Genomic DNA, 20,708 nt, shown 5'->3' on the forward strand with positions numbered 1-20,708 from the left:
ATTTAAAAAATTTAGTTTCAAACTTTTTCTTCCGTTCTCATCCTAATTAGCCATTCCGCCTCTGTTGTTGTGTACAATCATTGCCGCCTTTGAAATCATTGTTCATTGCCCTTGTTGCTCCCTTCTTTCGCCCTACTCTTCCCTGCCGTCCTGCTTTTGATGCTTCTATCATCATCCCTACCATTGCGAGGGAAGTAACATCAATAAGGGCGACAACAATAGAGAACAAACAACAAGATTAAAATAACAACAGCCGCGGGAGTAATAGAAATAGTGACAAAGGGGAAAGGGTTATTAGGATGAGAAGAAAAAAAAGAATATAAATGTCACGACCCGATTCTCGGCATCGAGACCGGCGCTAGGGAATGGGAGTGGTTGCTCCGAAACCCGTAGCAAGCCTTAAAAATACTTTAAAAATCACTTCAAATTTTTCGCGGAATTCAAAACACATTTTCGAACATTTTAAAATCTCCGTTTAAAAACGTTCCGATAAAATCATAATGAAACTTTACAATTAATTTCCTATTTAATTAATGTATTCAAGTTTCATACCCACTACACTGGGGTTAATAATGCATCTCACTATGCACACACCATCTCATTATGGTGATAACTGCATTCCACTATGCAGACCATTTCATTATAGATTTAAATGCATTTCATTATGCAAACACATTCATTAAATTAAAACCGTTACTTTTCAATTACTGGTTATCGTTTTAACGCGTATTTCTTGAATACCGTCTTTTACAAAACCGATAACATGCAATTATGCATATAGCCACGCTGGGCCCCACATTATACACATAACATAGTTGCGTACAGTTTCCTTTACACTGTATCTCAAAACTCCCGGTACTACCGTGTACCCGGGTTGCAACTATTTTCCAATACCTTAATGCATGTCATTAAAATATATTATAATCGTGCGATGAAAACAAAACAGAGTTCATGCGTGGCAAACATCGCAAATACTGACATGCTAAGGCGTCCGTCTATCTATTCTACTGCAGCTCTACAGATCAAGATAAGACCAAATACCATATACGCAAAACGAAGACTTCATGAATCAAAAAGATGAAGTCTTGTCCAGACACAGGCAATATTCCTGAAAAATAGTTCCACAACGTGGGTCAGATATACTGGTGAGTTTACAACTTACAAACACACATTAAATAATTTAACCCGTTATAAAATAGTCGTATTAAAATATTTAGTACTGGTTCAATCACAGAAACGTAAAGCTTTTGAATGAAATGTTGTTTCTAATCCATATTCCTCTAAGTCTCCTTTCAGACTTAGATTAATAAACTAGTCGGCTGAACCCATAGATTCACTCGACTCTAGTTTATTTTCCAATATCCTTTACAGTTCTAAACTTTTGTTTAGACTGTTCCCAACTTTTCTCATGAACTCAACGACCGATAACATTAAGTGTTCCATGACGCCGTTAGTTCTTAAATCAATCGGCCGAACTCTAACGTTCCGTCACCGTTAACTTGTTCGGGGTTCTAGACCGTCGTCTTAGAAGCTCTCCCGCAATGTCTGGACCGTCGTCTCAGACTTCTAGACCGTCGTCTAGATTCACACAGTCCATTCCACTTTACATAAAATAAATATGCATGCAATAACTAGTGATCACATAGTCCTATTATAGCCCAAATAGGATGGCACGTTTCGTAGACTCATTCCATAATAATTTTATTTACTCAAAATAAATATACGATATATTTAAAATGCTTTACGATATTAATTTTCCACATTAAAGTAATAATAATAATTTTATTACTTTAATGTATGCATGTAATAATGCAAACTCACAGACTGTCGCTCCATAAATAATTAAATACGCCACGATGATCCACTATTAGCCACTCGGTCTATTCCAACCGGTGCTCCTTCAATTTGATCCGTCAATAGTTGACTTTCCGTCACATCTATATTCAGGAATCGTGTTAAGTCGATTTCAAAATAAAATTCTAAATCTATTGCCGACCTCTAAACACGTAGCCACATAAACACGATATCATATCGTATACAAACAATCATCACATTAAAAACTTTTCACAAAACACTATCATTTTCGGTCGTTATTTCAACGTAACCGATTCACAATTCCTTCTCATTCTCGACTATTCGAGAATTACGAACCTACTCTATCGGGTTCGATTCAGGAAAACACTTGAAATAAATTCAAGGTTCATTCCACATCTATGGACTTTCATAAATAACCACAAATAATTCTTTTTCTTTTATCTCTTTAATTAGTTTCACTAAACTAATCAAATTACCATATTTCCCTTTTATCACATTACCCTTATTCCATTAATTACCGAACTAAATAATATTAAAATTCGGATTTACTTTCAATATTGGGTCTAACCATTCCATAAGATAATTAAAACAGCCCTATATTGGCTTAAATTCCCTTTTTGGTTAAAATACTAAAATATCCTCAAACTTTTCAAAATTGACCATTCAGGTCCTTTCGTAAACTAATCGATTTTAAAATCGAGAAAATTACTTAAAATATCCAAAGTCATTCTACTTCAGATTATTAACAAATATAATCTGGAAACTTTGGCTAACATACCATGTAGCCCCTCATAATTTGGAAAACTACAATTTAACCCCAAAACTCTAGTTTTCGGCAAAAACATTCAAATCTTTCCAAAAATTATTAAAATCATTTAAAATCATTATACATCAGATTATGTACATCTATAATCTGAAATTTTGGTTAAAATACTGACTGGTCCTTTATTTTTACGAAAGTTACATTTTAACCCCTTAACTTTTTAATTTGCTAATCATCTCCAAAATTAACAAAATTCACACCAACTTTTAACCATTCTCAATAAATCTAAGCATGAATATTTAACATGTATAATAAACCATGTAATTATGAATTTACAAAAATAATACCGAACTATCAAACAATTTTCATACAAATTGCTAACATAAAAATCAATATATATATGGCCTCCAATTTTAACAATCTCTACACATTCTTTTCTTTTTTTTACATAATTTAATTTCTCATAACCATACCAACATAAAATTAATTACATGCACAACAATTCTAACAAACAACTATCCACCATAATTCCATATCAAAATTTCACTTTAACACATAAAAATTTCAAAATCATAATCTCTAAGGTATAACATTTTTATTTTCGATTCCCACTTGAAATTATAACATCTAAATATTATTTTCAGATTTAATAAAATAAAATAATTATTAGATCTTTAACTTTTTTTTTTTTTTAATCAAGAGTTCAAGAACACTCTAAACCTCAAAATTTCATATTACAATTACTCATGAAATTTTCGGATTTAATTAAATCATGAAAATTCAAAGGATTTTTCTCAAACTTTTAAAGCATAGTCCTTTGAAAAATTCACCATAATTTAAAAATAAATTAAACCCACCACTTTAACAAGTTTGGATTATTTAAGAATCTATTTGCATGTCAATTTACTTAACCAAATTTTTATCTAACATACAACTCAAAACTATTAAAATTTCATAGGGAATTTTCGGATTTAATACCCATTAAAATCATCAAGTTGGTTTCAAGAAATACCCAAAGCATAACATATAGATTAACACCTCAAAATTTGAAAATAATAGATACCCAAGTAGTTGATCATCCTAAATACACTTATTCAAGAAGAAATTTTAAGTTTTTAAAGCTTTGAGTTCATACCCACATAAGAACGAATTTAACACATAAACACCCATAAAGCTTCTACTCACTTATTAACATCAAACTCATAAATTAAAATCAAGTTTTGATACTTTTTAATTAATCCCGAAATAATTATTAATCACTAAATAGAATTCGAAATTAAAACTCAAAACACCATCAAAACCATTTGTAAAGCATGTATAAACTATTAGTACAAGAAAATACCTTGATTTTAAGCTTAAACTTGAGTAAAAATGGTGGTTTATGAGTTTTTGGGGGTGAAGTTTAATGAAAGAGAAAACACAATGAAGAAGATGAAGTTGTCTAACTAAAATAGGAAAATTCTCTTTCCTCTAGAAATATCCGAAAATAGCAAGTCAAAAGCACCCTTTTAATCCCTAACTTTATTTGTTTCTTTAACTATAATCCTTCCATAACTTTATTTAGTAACTTAGTCACCAAGTTGTTTTATCCAAGTGACACATAGCATAATATGTGTCATCTTTAAAGAGAAATCAAACCCTTTTTTTAATTCTTTTGTCTCTACACATGACACATGTTTTAACATGTGTCATACTTTTATAAATTCCTTCTTCTTGCATGACACATATATCTACATGTGTCACAATCTCTACAACCCCTTTTTGTTTCCATGACACATGTATCTACATGTGTCACAACCCTTACACCCCATTTGTTCTCCTTTTAGTCTCTACACTATATTTTATAGTATATTTATTTTTATGATTAATTAATTACATACTATTTTAACGGTTTTTAACATAAATAATATTTTCTCGGAAACCAATTCCGATGCATTCTTATTTATTATTTTACCTTAAAAAGTCAAATTCATATTTAACCTATTTTACAATATTTTAAAACTCATTTTAAAATATTTTGCATTTATTTACGAAAATGCCACTGCACATAATAAATAGCACGCAATCTATTTCTAACACGTAATCACATAATTCACACAATTTGACTCGATTATGACCTTACATCGTCAAATTGACTTTTCTACTCCCGGCTCATACGTCAACGGGACTAATCTCACCGTCCGATCTTTTAAAATTACATCCTTAAATTTTCGGGGTATTACATTCTCCCCCACTTAAAAACAATTCGTCCTCGAATTGCTTAAAACTCGTTTGTGCTTACCAGTTACTCATTTTAATGTAAAATATAAATCCTTTGCGCTTCCACTGCGCTACTCTGATACTTTACATCTTCTCTTTTCCAATATATAAAATTCTTTCATTGGTCCTTATCTCATTAATTACTTTTACTTTCTCGTTAATGTTTACCGACTCTAACTATCATTTCCACTGCGTTCTCATCCAAATATCACTATCTTTTCTTATTCCCATTTCTTTCACAGTTTTCATATTAACCGCATCTTTACAACTCCTTCACTCTTTTCTATGTTTTCCGAGTTTCACATGTCAAACTCGTACTTACCACTTTCTTATATCAAATCTTATTCTCTTAATCCTTGGAATTTCCAAATTTTGATACCAACTTTCATTTTACCATCCCATTTGATATCGACTCACCATTCGATATTCATTCCTATTTCTTTATAACATAACGATCGTATTCTCGAACATTCTACTTACTATATTCTTAAACTTCTTTTATGATTTTCTTTTACCTCTTACACCATTACATCACTGTACTTTCTATTTTGTAACGTCCTTAGATTCTCTCCCCTTTTTTTTTCTTTAATCTGAATCAATTCCAGAATTAACTTGTGACGATTCTTTCGCCAAATACACTTCATTACTTCATAACTCCTTAATTCATATGCCAATAATCAATTTCCCACACCGGAACTTACCTCCTTCTACCACAGAATTCTTTCTCTAGGAAATTATAATATTTCCGAGTTAAGGATTTAGTCAATGCTTTAGCGTCACGCGTGAGATTATCCGAAGATTTTGTACTCAACACATTTGCCATAACATTTCCTATTCTGTAATGTTTTTGCAGTGTAATCATAGCTTCGAAATTTTCTAAATCAATTTCTCAGCCTGAGATTCCATTCACTTTGATTCGTGAAAATCTCACCAATTACATCATACAACTCGTGTCTCTATCTTGAGCACACGCATACAACCTTCTACTACCTTTCTAGGCGTCAGAAAAGATATTTCTGGTACCCAATTGTCTTGTCTCCTTATCACATCACTTTCTACTCATGACTTTATTTGTCAGAGAACACACACCCTTACTCCAATCACTTTGCCTCTTAATCACTTTTCTCATTTGATTTTTTATTCTCACTACGACAATCCTTAAATTCCTGTTCATCACTTTATATAGCTTCAATGCTAACTTTCACTTATCCATTCTTCCATTTATACTTATTTTTCTTTAAATAATTCATAAATCCCGTTCATGACCAATACACGAGATTTACCGATTATCTTTGATCGTAATCACTTTCCATACTCTTTTCTATTAATCCTTTATTCACCTCTACTCTTTATTTCAGGATTACTCCTTTTCCATTTCATCATATCTCGTAAAAGATGAAATTATACTTTGGTATCAACATCGTCTTTAACCACGACGCACTTACTTATTATAATAGGATGGTTCTACACATCCAATTGCTACCGCTCACTCAATAGCTTTCTACATTTCGTACTATGCTACTTTATCTTTAGTGCAACATCTCGCTAGCGTACTCTTAATCGATCTATTCGCTCGATCCGCCGCGTAATCCTTATATCTCAAAGGATATACCTAGCTTACATTATCGGTATTATCATCTAAAATACCTGATAATTCTACTCTATCGCTATCGAATTTCTACTCTGGTAGAAATCCGGATATTCGATAAGAATTTCTCCTTATACTTGAATATCGGAACGTACTTGAATTCTTTGTCCCACGAACAATGCTGATTATCTCAAACTTCTTTCGATACTACAGAGTTATGTCCAGCAAAACTTATTTAAAACTCAAATTCACTTTAAAACATAGGGCGTCCCCTTTTTCTTTTCAACAAACTTTCAAAATTTTCACTTTTTGAAATCAAAGAAAATCTCATTTAAATTTTATTCCCTTGTGATCACAAGTTTATAATAAAACTCTTTTGAAAATAATTTGACACTCCTTTAAATAAGTTGCTTTAGACATTTCCAACTCTGTAAAAATCATTCTTCGCTTTCTTCTTTCGTTGATCAATTCGATGTCAACGACAATGTCTCTATATCTATTATTATCTATCGTTCGCGATTTTTACCTACTATAGGTAATGAGTCATTTCCTTTACCCTGAACAGAGGTCTCATCATGAGTCTCCTCTTTATCATGTTCTACTTCTACAACATGAGTTCCCACTTATATTTAGTCACTCATTCTAATCAAATCACGTTGCTCACTTAGCAACCAATCAAATTCAAATGCGCAAACAAATCACATATCATCCTTTAAACATATAATTATCGAATAGCCAAACATAAACCATATAACTTTTAACATAAAAATTAAACAATTAATTTTCATACTTTCCACACATCACATTTTGCACGTTTTAAATACTAAAAATCATGCAATCATATTCGGTTTTCATTAACCGAAATCAACTTTAATCAACGAATCATAGAATTGCAAATAAGCACATAATCACATAATCACAGACTCACTTCCTAAGGGAAAGCTGAAGATCGAGGATTTTGAAAACGATGACATAACAAAGACATGATTCGAATTCTTATATGCTGCAGTAGATTCCTATGAATACTTATAAATTCCTAGGAACACGATAGACATTTCTAAGCCTTTACTCTTTATCACTATGCAATAATTCGACTCTTTCGAATATTGCTCACACATTTTCACGCAATGGCCCAACTCATCGACCATTACTCTGATACCACCTTAGTCACGACCCGATTCTCGGCATCGAGACCGGCGCTAGGGAATGGGAGTGGTTGCTCCGAAACCCGTAGCAAGCCTTAAAAATACTTTAAAAATCACTTCAAATTTTTCGCGGAATTCAAAACACATTTTCGAACATTTTAAAATCTCCGTTTAAAAACGTTCCGATAAAATCATAATGAAACTTTACAATTAATTTCCTATTTAATTAATGTATTCAAGTTTCATACCCACTACACTGGGGTTAATAATGCATCTCATTATGCACACACCATCTCATTATGGTGATAACTGCATTCCACTATGCAGACCATTTCATTATGGATTTAAATGCATTTCATTATGCAAACACATTCATTAAATTAAAACCGTTACTTTTCAATTACTGGTTATCGTTTTAACGCGTATTTCTTGAATACCGTCTTTTACAAAACCGATAACATGCAATTATGCATATAGCCACGCTGGGCCCCACATTATACACATAACATAGTTGCGTACAGTTTCCTTTACACTGTATCTCAAAACTCCCGGTACTACCGTGTACCCGGGTTGCAACTATTTTCCAATACCTTAATGCATGTCATTAAAATATATTATAATCGTGCGATGAAAACAAAACAGAGTTCATGCGTGGCAAACATCGCAAATACTGACATGCTAAGGCGTCCGTCTATCTATTCTACTGCAGCTCTACAGATCAAGATAAGACCAAATACCATATACGCAAAACGAAGACTTCATGAATCAAAAAGATGAAGTCTTGTCCAGACACAGGCAATATTCCTGAAAAATAGTTCCACAACGTGGGTCAGATATACTGGTGAGTTTACAACTTACAAACACACATTAAATAATTTAACCCGTTATAAAATAGTCGTATTAAAATATTTAGTACTGGTTCAATCACAGAAACGTAAAGCTTTTGAATGAAATGTTGTTTCTAATCCATATTCCTCTAAGTCTCCTTTCAGACTTAGATTAATAAACTAGTCGGCTGAACCCATAGATTCACTCGACTCTAGTTTATTTTCCAATATCCTTTACAGTTCTAAACTTTTGTTTAGACTGTTCCCAACTTTTCTCATGAACTCAACGACCGATAACATTAAGTGTTCCATGACGCCGTTAGTTCTTAAATCAATCGGCCGAACTCTAACGTTCCGTCACCGTTAACTTGTTCGGGGTTCTAGACCGTCGTCTTAGAAGCTCTCCCGCAATGTCTGGACCGTCGTCTCAGACTTCTAGACCGTCGTCTAGATTCACACAGTCCATTCCACTTTACATAAAATAAATATGCATGCAATAACTAGTGATCACATAGTCCTATTATAGCCCAAATAGGATGGCACGTTTCGTAGACTCATTCCATAATAATTTTATTTACTCAAAATAAATATACGATATATTTAAAATGCTTTACGATATTAATTTTCCACATTAAAGTAATAATAATAATTTTATTACTTTAATGTATGCATGTAATAATGCAAACTCACAGACTGTCGCTCCATAAATAATTAAATACGCCACGATGATCCACTATTAGCCACTCGGTCTATTCCAACCGGTGCTCCTTCAATTTGATCCGTCAATAGTTGACTTTCCGTCACATCTATATTCAGGAATCGTGTTAAGTCGATTTCAAAATAAAATTCTAAATCTATTGCCGACCTCTAAACACGTAGCCACATAAACACGATATCATATCGTATACAAACAATCATCACATTAAAAACTTTTCACAAAACACTATCATTTTCGGTCGTTATTTCAACGTAACCGATTCACAATTCCTTCTCATTCTCGACTATTCGAGAATTACGAACCTACTCTATCGGGTTCGATTCAGGAAAACACTTGAAATAAATTCAAGGTTCATTCCACATCTATGGACTTTCATAAATAACCACAAATAATTCTTTTTCTTTTATCTCTTTAATTAGTTTCACTAAACTAATCAAATTACCATATTTCCCTTTTATCACATTACCCTTATTCCATTAATTACCGAACTAAATAATATTAAAATTCGGATTTACTTTCAATATTGGGTCTAACCATTCCATAAGATAATTAAAACAGCCCTATATTGGCTTAAATTCCCTTTTTGGTTAAAATACTAAAATATCCTCAAGCTTTTCAAAATTGACCATTCAGGTCCTTTCGTAAACTAATCGATTTTAAAATCGAGAAAATTACTTAAAATATCCAAAGTCATTCTACTTCAGATTATTAACAAATATAATCTGGAAACTTTGGCTAACATACCATGTAGCCCCTCATAATTTGGAAAACTACAATTTAACCCCAAAACTCTAGTTTTCGGCAAAAACATTCAAATCTTTCCAAAAATTACCAAAATCATTTAAAATCATTATACATCAGATTATGTACATCTATAATCTGAAATTTTGGTTAAAATACTGACTGGTCCTTTATTTTTACGAAAGTTACATTTTAACCCCTTAACTTTTTAATTTGCTAATCATCTCCAAAATTAACAAAATTCACACCAACTTTTAACCATTCTCAATAAATCTAAGCATGAATATTTAACATGTATAATAAACCATGTAATTATGAATTTACAAAAATAATACCGAACTATCAAACAATTTTCATACAAATTGCTAACATAAAAATCAATATATATATGGCCTCCAATTTTAACAATCTCTACACATTCTTTTCTTTTTTTTACATAATTTAATTTCTCATAACCATACCAACATAAAATTAATTACATGCACAACAATTCTAACAAACAACTATCCACCATAATTCCATATCAAAATTTCACTTTAACACATAAAAATTTCAAAATCATAATCTCTAAGGTATAACATTTTTATTTTCGATTCCCACTTGAAATTATAACATCTAAATATTATTTTCAGATTTAATAAAATAAAATAATTATTAGATCTTTAACTTTTTTTTTTTTTTAATCAAGAGTTCAAGAACACTCTAAACCTCAAAATTTCATATTACAATTACTCATGAAATTTTCGGATTTAATTAAATCATGAAAATTCAAAGGATTTTTCTCAAACTTTTAAAGCATAGTCCTTTGAAAAATTCACCATAATTTAAAAATAAATTAAACCCACCACTTTAACAAGTTTGGATTATTTAAGAATCTATTTGCATGTCAATTTACTTAACCAAATTTTTATCTAACATACAACTCAAAACTATTAAAATTTCATAGGGAATTTTCGGATTTAATACCCATTAAAATCATCAAGTTGGTTTCAAGAAATACCCAAAGCATAACATATAGATTAACACCTCAAAATTTGAAAATAATAGATACCCAAGTAGTTGATCATCCTAAATACACTTATTCAAGAAGAAATTTTAAGTTTTTAAAGCTTTGAGTTCATACCCACATAAGAACGAATTTAACACATAAACACCCATAAAGCTTCTACTCACTTATTAACATCAAACTCATAAATTAAAATCAAGTTTTGATACTTTTTAATTAATCCCGAAATAATTATTAATCACTAAATAGAATTCGAAATTAAAACTCAAAACACCATCAAAACCATTTGTAAAGCATGTATAAACTATTAGTACAAGAAAATACCTTGATTTTAAGCTTAAACTTGAGTAAAAATGGTGGTTTATGAGTTTTTGGGGGTGAAGTTTAATGAAAGAGAAAACACAATGAAGAAGATGAAGTTGTCTAACTAAAATAGGAAAATTCTCTTTCCTCTAGAAATATCCGAAAATAGCAAGTCAAAAGCACCCTTTTAATCCCTAACTTTATTTGTTTCTTTAACTATAATCCTTCCATAACTTTATTTAGTAACTTAGTCACCAAGTTGTTTTATCCAAGTGACACATAGCATAATATGTGTCATCTTTAAAGAGAAATCAAACCCTTTTTTTAATTCTTTTGTCTCTACACATGACACATGTTTTAACATGTGTCATACTTTTATAAATTCCTTCTTCTTGCATGACACATATATCTACATGTGTCACAATCTCTACAACCCCTTTTTGTTTCCATGACACATGTATCTACATGTGTCACAACCCTTACACCCCATTTGTTCTCCTTTTAGTCTCTACACTATATTTTATAGTATATTTATTTTTATGATTAATTAATTACATACTATTTTAACGGTTTTTAACATAAATAATATTTTCTCGGAAACCAATTCCGATGCATTCTTATTTATTATTTTACCTTAAAAAGTCAAATTCATATTTAACCTATTTTACAATATTTTAAAACTCATTTTAAAATATTTTGCATTTATTTACGAAAATGCCACTGCACATAATAAATAGCACGCAATCTATTTCTAACACGTAATCACATAATTCACACAATTTGACTCGATTATGACCTTACATCGTCAAATTGACTTTTCTACTCCCGGCTCATACGTCAACGGGACTAATCTCACCGTCCGATCTTTTAAAATTACATCCTTAAATTTTCGGGGTATTACAATAAATAAGTAATTTTAGATTAAAAATTATAGTTTTTAGATGATAATGAATGTCTATTTTTTTATATTTGATTATTACATTAGATGTTTCAAAAAGTATTATAAAAAATAGATGAAATTAAAATTCGTAGAATTTAGCATTATAAATTAAAACTTAAGACTCTTAATGAGAAAAGAAAGAAATATTAATTATGAATATCAAAAGGAAAGAAGAATATTATTTGAGTTTTATGCCACTGAAGTAACCATAATTTTAATTTTATTTTTCAATTCTACAACTTCCTCTAAATCAAACTAATAAGTTTTTAAGTTACATTACATTTATTGGCAACATATTTTTTTCTTTTAAAAAAAGCTTAATAACAAAAAATGTTACAATTATATTATAATTTACATTGGTCTTCATGTGCTGTATGTAGGTCAATTATATATCATCATATGATTGACTTAATATTATATATATTGTCAGTGGATCCAAAGCATTCTAAGATGTAGGATTTTTATAAATAAATATATAATTGGATAGTCAAAGTTGGACGACATCGTGTGATCCAATTTGTAATTTGGTCTGCCTCTATATAGTTTGGTCATTAATTTCTGTTACCAATCAATAATTAAAATGAACTGATTCAAATATTAAAGAAGAATCATAATATTATATGGTGCAAATATCACATCATCTATGTTTCTCATTATATATTTATGGGTGTGATTAGCATTTCCTCTCCTCTACCTCTCCCAAAATAGAAATATGCAAGAGATATTATAATATATATTTAAAACTCTATTACTATTATATATATAGGAAAATTATAAAATTTAGCATATTTTATAATTTTTATATAAATTTTAAACTTTAACTATCTAAAATATAAATTACCAATTGTGTTTAATTTAAAATACCAAGTAATTTTAAATTAAAATAACGATGGATGCCAAAACAGTGATATAATAATATATTATGACTTTCACATCAGTATTTTTTTAATCAAAAGATCGGTCGGATGTTTCGGTTTGTAGAAAATTAATACTATGTATTTTAAATTGTTAATGTTAAAAGTTTGTGTTATGTAAAGTTAATTATTTGTTTCAACTCTATTAAATATAATACATTCAAAATAGGTAAATTATTACATTTTAAATAAATTAGACATATGCATGAAAATAAATAGATTCTCGGGTTCATAAATTTTATATTTTGTTTTAATTAAGATAGATGTTAGTTGTTAGATTATAAAATTTAAATTTAGCCGAAACAACTCACTGTATAAGTCGGAGTTGGATTCGCAACCCCTGAGATGTTATACAAGAGCACATCCAACCGGACTAAACTTCACATCCCGCAGATTTCATATTAACTTTAGATAAAACTAACACTATAATTTACGTTTGAAATTAAAATTATCTATTACACACCTCAAATATAATAATTTAAATTTAATTTTTTGTGTCTAAATAAATTTATAACTTATGTTAAATTAAATGTAAATATGTCAATGGTTTCATATGAATATTTTTGATGAATATATGTTATTTCATTCGTCTCAAATTTTTTTTCCATATTATAACCATCAATATTTATTTTATTAAATAATTGTTAATTATATCCTTATTAAATATAGTAGAATGTTATAAAAACACAACAAGCGTCATAAAAAATAAAAATTATCATTATATTAAATAACAAAATCTGTGGTATTTTTTTCATAAATTAATTTATTTTATTTAAAAAAGAATAAATTCTTTAATATCTAAATTAACTAGATCAATTTAGAAGCATCGGGTAGTAAAAGTGATCGTGGAAAAGTAGGTGCAATAATTTCATTACTTGATTGAGTTTGTTAATCCCAAAAAACACACTTCATTTCATCACATAATGACTTCTCATATGAGACAATTGGATTTGTGATAATTATTATGAGAAGATGAAATTATTTTTATTGATTTTCTTTAGTAGTCAACGGTAGAACAATCACACAAAAAAGATTGAAATCTTCTAAAATAATGAGTAGTGCCACCTAAAAAGATGGTAAAAAAATTAGTATAATCAATCAATAGAAAAAAGAAGCTAATAACTTTTTTTATGTAAATAAGAAGCTAATAAGTTGTATAAGTATTACATAAAGAGAAAAAAAATAGATTCATGTTTAAAACCCGTGGGGGCCATATAAAACAGAAAAATTTATAAAAGAATATATCCTTTAAACTTTATTTATAAATTATATTTCCATTTTAGAAGATTTATATATATATATATATATATATATATATATATATATATATATATATATTTTTGTCATTGTTTTCTTTAATGTTTAAAATTCAAATTTTATATTCCGTATTTTATTTAGCATATTCGTTTCTCTTTCTTCATTCCTAAATTGTCGTTTTTCCAAATTTTATTTTTCTCATCAACTTTACTCGTAATTTATAAAATTGATGTACTCTCTACTTAGACGATTTCCTATTTCTTCAAGACATTTTAAATTAGTATGATTTAGATATTTATTCTCTTTTGTGTGTGTTCTTCATTGACATTTCCCCCCTTTCCTCATATTTTCTAATATCAGTACCTAAAACATATTGATAAATTGTTGTTAATACTCAATACAGCATGAAATGGTTTGAAACATTATTTGAACTTTTTTTAAAAAAAAAAAGTAAAAGTGTGTAGAAACTATTGTGAAAAAATGTATAATTTCTTTTTTGTAACAATTGAAAACCGTTTTAGAAATTGTAAATTAATTTTAAAAATTATTTGAATTATTTCTATAATTTTTTTGGAAATTTGGCTTTCAAACTAAATAAACTAGCAAAAAATACTGCGATGCAATCAATTTACAATGATGGATCTAATGGAAAAGAAAAAAATGAGGCAGATATGAGATATAAATAAAAACCGACGGCAAATATCCGTTGCTAAGATGATGTTTTCTAGTAGTAACAAAGAGAAATCTAAGAGTGTTTAGTGGCTAATAATTTATTTTTATTTTTCTCATCCATATTTACAAAAAAGCAAAATTCATAAAAAAATAAGATTATATAGCTTTAACAAAGTTAATTTTGTTCCCACGGGTTGAGTCTAATGGTTTATGCCTCAACCATCTGCGTACCATGATTGCGGATTCAAATTTTAGCTGCGCCTTCTCTAATATATATAGTGGTTGGAATTGGACTACATTGACTATTAAAGGTAGAAATTGCTAAATATATGGGTTTGCAGGCGGTTCACATCTCAATTGACAGTGATTATTTTATATTTTTTATAAATTATATTTTTCTATCAAAAACATTTTTAAAATTCTATTAAAATATTATTATTAATGGATGATTCTTTCGTAGCTGTATATTTAAGTGTGGAGCCATAATTTGTTTATGTTATTTGTTAATTTTGCCAAAGGGTTGTTTGTGGGAAAGATAACTCAATTATTTTGCATTCTAATTTGTATATTAATTCGGTTAAAACGAACATTTTTGGATATTAATTAATTATCTTCAACTATTTTTCTTCCTTTTCAATAATTTTTTTATTAGAAATAGAACTACACTAATTTAAGTGTTAACGAAGATTAGCAAAAATTAATTAGTATTGCATATATATATATTAAACAAGCAATCCATAGCCTGTGAGAATTGGCTAGTTATCTTTTTTATTGTCTCTTTCTTTTATATTCTAGTTCCACCATAACTACCGTGCATATGATCCTAATGTTTGACACTAAGTGAAGCATTAGGTCCAAACTTATTTTTCTTTGTTGCAAACTTCTAAAATTTTCAATTTTAATCAATATTTTAGTTTTCAAATAGCCATTTGTTAAAAATAAAAAAATACAAATGTATTTCTCATATTATTTCATATTTGAAATTTTATATGGTAAAGAACAAATTAAAACAATATAAAAGGATATTTTTAAATTTCTGTTCATTCCAATTTAAACAAATGACTACAATTAAAACTGAAAATTAAAAAATAGGGTAAAATAGACGACTTTAAAAGTTTAGATCATAAAAAAAAAATCAAAAAGGTGAGATATTTTTGAATGATTAAATTAATTAAAAAATCACATATTAAAAATATGTTACTTAATTATCTTTTTACATAATTTTCTCATTCATCCTCTTTCTCTTCAATCGCGTAGTTATTTTTTTATATCATCTTGTTCTTTTTAATTCTGATTTTCACCATAACTAACGAATAGGAACATAAGTTTGAGACTAAGTGAAGCATTTTGTACTTAATTGACTATAAAAAAAACTACCATTTGTTTAGTAAAATTAAGAAAATCACATAATTTTAAAATTCTGCTTTTATCTATTTTTCTTTTTAAATCAATGAAGAGCACAAAATAGTGCTTTATTGGCTACATAAACATATAGCATTTGGAAAAGTCATAGTAAGTATTGGATGTAAATAGCAAGCCATATTCCTAAAGGTTTGAAATTGATAAGTTAAGATTTATGATGTATGGTGCTGGATCTTGTCCTCACTATTGAAGCACAAATGGACCACTAGCTAGCACATAGCAGGCTTTCTAATTCCATGGTGCTTTATAAACCCCACACACACCCATTAAACAAAAGTTTTACTCTCTCAAATTAGGCTAATAATCACCGACGGTTCTCGACTTTTACCCCAAACTTCCCAAAACCCCCTATACTTTCAAAAGCTTCCCTAAACCCCCCAACCTTTGTGGCGGCGCCATTCACGGCCCTTATAGACAAAAATACCCCTCAGCGCCGTCATTTTTTGGCGGCTGTCATTTAAAAAAAAAAAAAAAAAATTTGGCGGCGCAATGTCAGCTGACACGTCATCAAAATACACTAAAAATTTGAAAAACCCAAAATACCCCCAAATTAATATTTGAAAAAAAAATCTACCCTAACCAAAATCATCAACCCAACACCCAACCCACCCGACCCATCCCACTCGGCCCAACCCATCCGACCTCTCCGGTCGTCTTTTCAGGTGAGAAGACGACCGGAGCAGGTCGTCTTCTCAGGTGAGAAGACGACCCAGCTGGGTCGCCTTCTCACCTGAGAAGACGACCCAGCTGGGTCGTCTTCTCGTCTTCTCAGACGAGCTGAGAAGACCAACCGGTGGTCTTCTCAGCTCGTCTGAGAAGACGCTTGAAGGAACGACTGTTCCTTCAAGATCTGTTCTTGAAGGAACAGATCGTTCCTTCAAGCTGTTCTTGAAGGAACAGATCGTTCCTTCAAGATCTGTTCTTGAAGGAACGATCTGTTCCTTCAAGAACAGATCTTGAAGGAACGATCTGTTCCTTCAAGAACAGCTCTGTTCTTGAAGGAACAGATCGTTCCTTCAAGAACAGCTTGAAGGAACGATCTGTTCCTTCAAGAACAGATGCCCGGAGGGCGGCGGCCGACGGTGGTGGACTATGGCGACGGGCTATGGTGATTGAAAAATTGACCGGGTGGGTTAGGTTCGATTGGTGTGGTTTGATTTGATTGAGTGTTTAGGGGTATTTTGGGTGTTTCAATTTTTTTTAGATATTTAATGACGTGTCAGTGGACACCTGGCGCCGTTTTTCTTTTTTTTTTAAATGACAGCCGCCAAAAAATGACGGCGCTGAGGGGTATTTTCGTCTATAAGGGCCGTGAATGGCGCCTCCACAAAGGTTGGGGGTTTAGGGAAGCTTTTGAAAGTATAGGGGGTTTTGGGAAGCTTGGGGTAAAAGTCGAGGACCGTCAGTGATTATTAGCCCTCAAATTAGGAAAATACTTATTTAGATACATGCAATATAACATTTTTCTAAATTGAATTCCTTCACTTTTATTTGTTAGTATTTTATATTTTTAATTTTGTATACATTAGATCTTTCTCTCTTGAAAATAAAATGTGTCACGGTGTTAAATCATAAAAAATTTATATTAATTTTTATAAATTAAATCTCTGTATTTTAAATTTTGTTGAAAATCAGTTCTTGAAATGAGTTTTTTTTAGTCATGATTTGACACTGTCAACACTTATTGTGTCAGAGAGGCCGAATATATACATAAATAAACATATAAGGACTCAACTTTATATATATTACGGTAGAGTAATCTAATTCAAAAATTTGGTAGTGCTGAAATCCAAAATTATGTATTTTCCTCGAATTACTAATAAAGATAACAATAAATATACATTTTGAATTCTCATGTTTGACTCGGTCTTTTACTTTAATTTTAATATTTTTTTATTTTAAAATAGTATCCAACGTTATTAAAAGTAACATTATTGATCCTCCTTTGATAAAATTTTATTAACTCGTTACTAACATGGACAACGTGTGGCATTGAACGAAAGTTCAGTTTAAGCTTTTTTATAACGTTCAATTCCAATAAAAATAAATTATTCATGGCTAAATTGAATAAAATGACACATCTATGTCATATGTCTTCCACATCAACAAAGATAACGGCAAAATCAAAAGAGTGTGTTTTACCATTTTTAATAACGTTAGGCATCGCTTTAAAATAAACACATTATTAAGGTTCAAGTTAAAAACCGAGCCCAATATAAAGGATATATGAAAAGTATATTTTTTGTTCGATTGTAGAATATTTTTTAAAAGATTAGTTAATTATTGAAAAAAATAAAAACTCAATTAAACTGAAAAGTAGAATTTTAATTTGGTTCTATTTTATTAAAATAAAAATAAAAAATTCAAATCAAAGGTCAAATGTGCAATATCGATTCTCATGTTTGGTTTGATTTTAACTTAAAATTTAACATATTTATTTTAAACACTAACATAATAAAAAATCTATATGGATCATCTTTAATAATTTTTTATTTTACTAAGTTACTGACGTAGATAACATGGTATGAGAAATGGTTTGAAATGGTTCCAATAGAATTGTCGATTTTTTCATTATCACACATTTTTAAGACCCTAATTAATAAATACTCCCTCCGTCCCGTTTAAGAAGTCCCATATTTTATTTTGGGATGTCCCATTTAAAAAATTCCATTACTATTTTTAGAATATTTTTCCATTGAATACCCCATTTTACCCTTATTTTAGTTATTTTAAAAGAGTTTTATGGAAAATTCCACTATCATTAATAGAGGCAAAACATGAAAAGACAAGAATAATTAATGTTTTCTTAATTTGTGTGTAAAGTTAAATGAGACTTTTAAAGTGGGACGGAGAGAGTATATTTTTATAATTTAGTTTCTTTTTCCATAATATATTTCTATTTAACATTCACTAATTTTTATTTCATTATATTTCAATATATAGCAATAAGTATAAAGATGATATAAACAAATTAATTTTAATTTAAAAAAAGATAGAAAAAGTATTTATTTTTTTTATGACGGAAGAAGTAACATATTAATCTAAAATTTGTGGTTTAATTTTTTATTTTAAAATGTAATGAAGATAATAAGAATAGTGGGGTAATTTGGTAGGCTGATTCTGTCTGGTGCAGTGATGATTTTTGGCTGCATCATTGGGCTGTAATAAGTTGTATACATCACAAACAATTTAGTGTCCCTTCTTTGTAAGACATCAATTTTATATCCCTCCAGTTCTTGTTACCTATCTAGTACTCATTTAGGACCTTCTTTTCTTTTTATCAGATTTAGATTTGCTCCGCTTGTTAGTGGGAGTTAGCGGAAATTAACAGTATTATACATCTTTTAAATATGTCAACTATAACCGAGAGAGTTGAGGTCGAACCTCCAACTTCATGCAACAAGAAGAATTTGGCCACTAGGTCAAATCTTTAAGTGTATTTAGGACCTTAGAAACAACAAAATAATAACAAAAAACAACGAGAAAATGTTTAATTTATTTAAAATTATATTAAATTGAATATATCTTTTAAATTAAAATTTAATTTATCTACATTAATAATAAAGTGATTACACATGTCTATATTGATGAGAGATTATAATTTTATATCATTGTTTTCATTTTCTTTTAATAATTGTTTTGATTTTTTTCTCTTTGTATCATTTGGAATTATCATTTGATGGTCCTACTACAAATTGTTTACCCTCTCTTAAAGCTATTTTACTTCATTTGGTGTAATTAAAGGCAATGGACCACGAATTTCATGGCATTATTCTCTTATTACATTGGCAAAAAATTGAAATTTTGAGTGCTCTCTATCTTTACATTTGAATCAATAGCTAACGACAAGAACAAAATAATCATATAGATAAGTATTTACATATAGATGACGTAGATGTGTAGGCAAATCAAACTGAAAAAAACTAAATCTAATCAACTAATTTAGCTCAATTAAATTTTTCTATATTCTTATAAATTTGATTCTGTTCGATTTAAAAAAGTTCGATTCGAACACTATACACACATTGTATATATATATTGGAACCAAAAAAAAGGGATAAATGAAAGAATAATACACCCTTGAAGCATAAAATAAACCACAATCATGGGTAGAAATCACAGTCAATTTTAAACTCTAAAATAATGAGTTATTCAATTCTTTTCATCTATGCTCATTATTTTACTCATATTTTTAATGTGAAAGTTATAACATTTGATATTCAACAGTTTCTTCTTTAAGTGTGAAATCAGACCATACCGACCAGTTGAACAGATAAACAACTAGATGACTTTAAAAACTAGAAATTTGATTCAATCAGATTGGACCAGATTGAATCA

The 20,708-nt window shown here is 29.5% G+C and overlaps 2 long non-coding RNA genes across 2 annotated transcripts; both read right to left on the reverse strand.

Moving 5' to 3' along the window:
- Positions 1-745: 745 nt before the first annotated feature.
- On the reverse strand, positions 746-4,122 carry LOC126659785 (uncharacterized). The gene is made up of 3 exons (XR_007635074.2): positions 3,921-4,122; positions 1,822-1,937; positions 746-1,108 (listed from the first exon to the last, which is right to left on the reverse strand). It is a non-coding gene; the product is annotated as an uncharacterized LOC126659785 (long non-coding RNA).
- A 3,889-nt stretch (positions 4,123-8,011) lies between these two features.
- LOC130014904 (uncharacterized) lies at positions 8,012-11,389 on the reverse strand. Its single transcript, XR_008789652.1, has 3 exons — positions 11,187-11,389; positions 9,088-9,203; positions 8,012-8,374 (listed from the first exon to the last, which is right to left on the reverse strand). It is a non-coding gene; the product is annotated as an uncharacterized LOC130014904 (long non-coding RNA).
- Positions 11,390-20,708: the final 9,319 nt, after the last annotated feature.

The sequence above is a fragment of the Mercurialis annua genome, linkage group LG8 (genome assembly GCF_937616625.2).
Source record: "Mercurialis annua linkage group LG8, ddMerAnnu1.2, whole genome shotgun sequence".
NCBI lineage: Eukaryota > Viridiplantae > Streptophyta > Magnoliopsida > Malpighiales > Euphorbiaceae > Mercurialis > Mercurialis annua.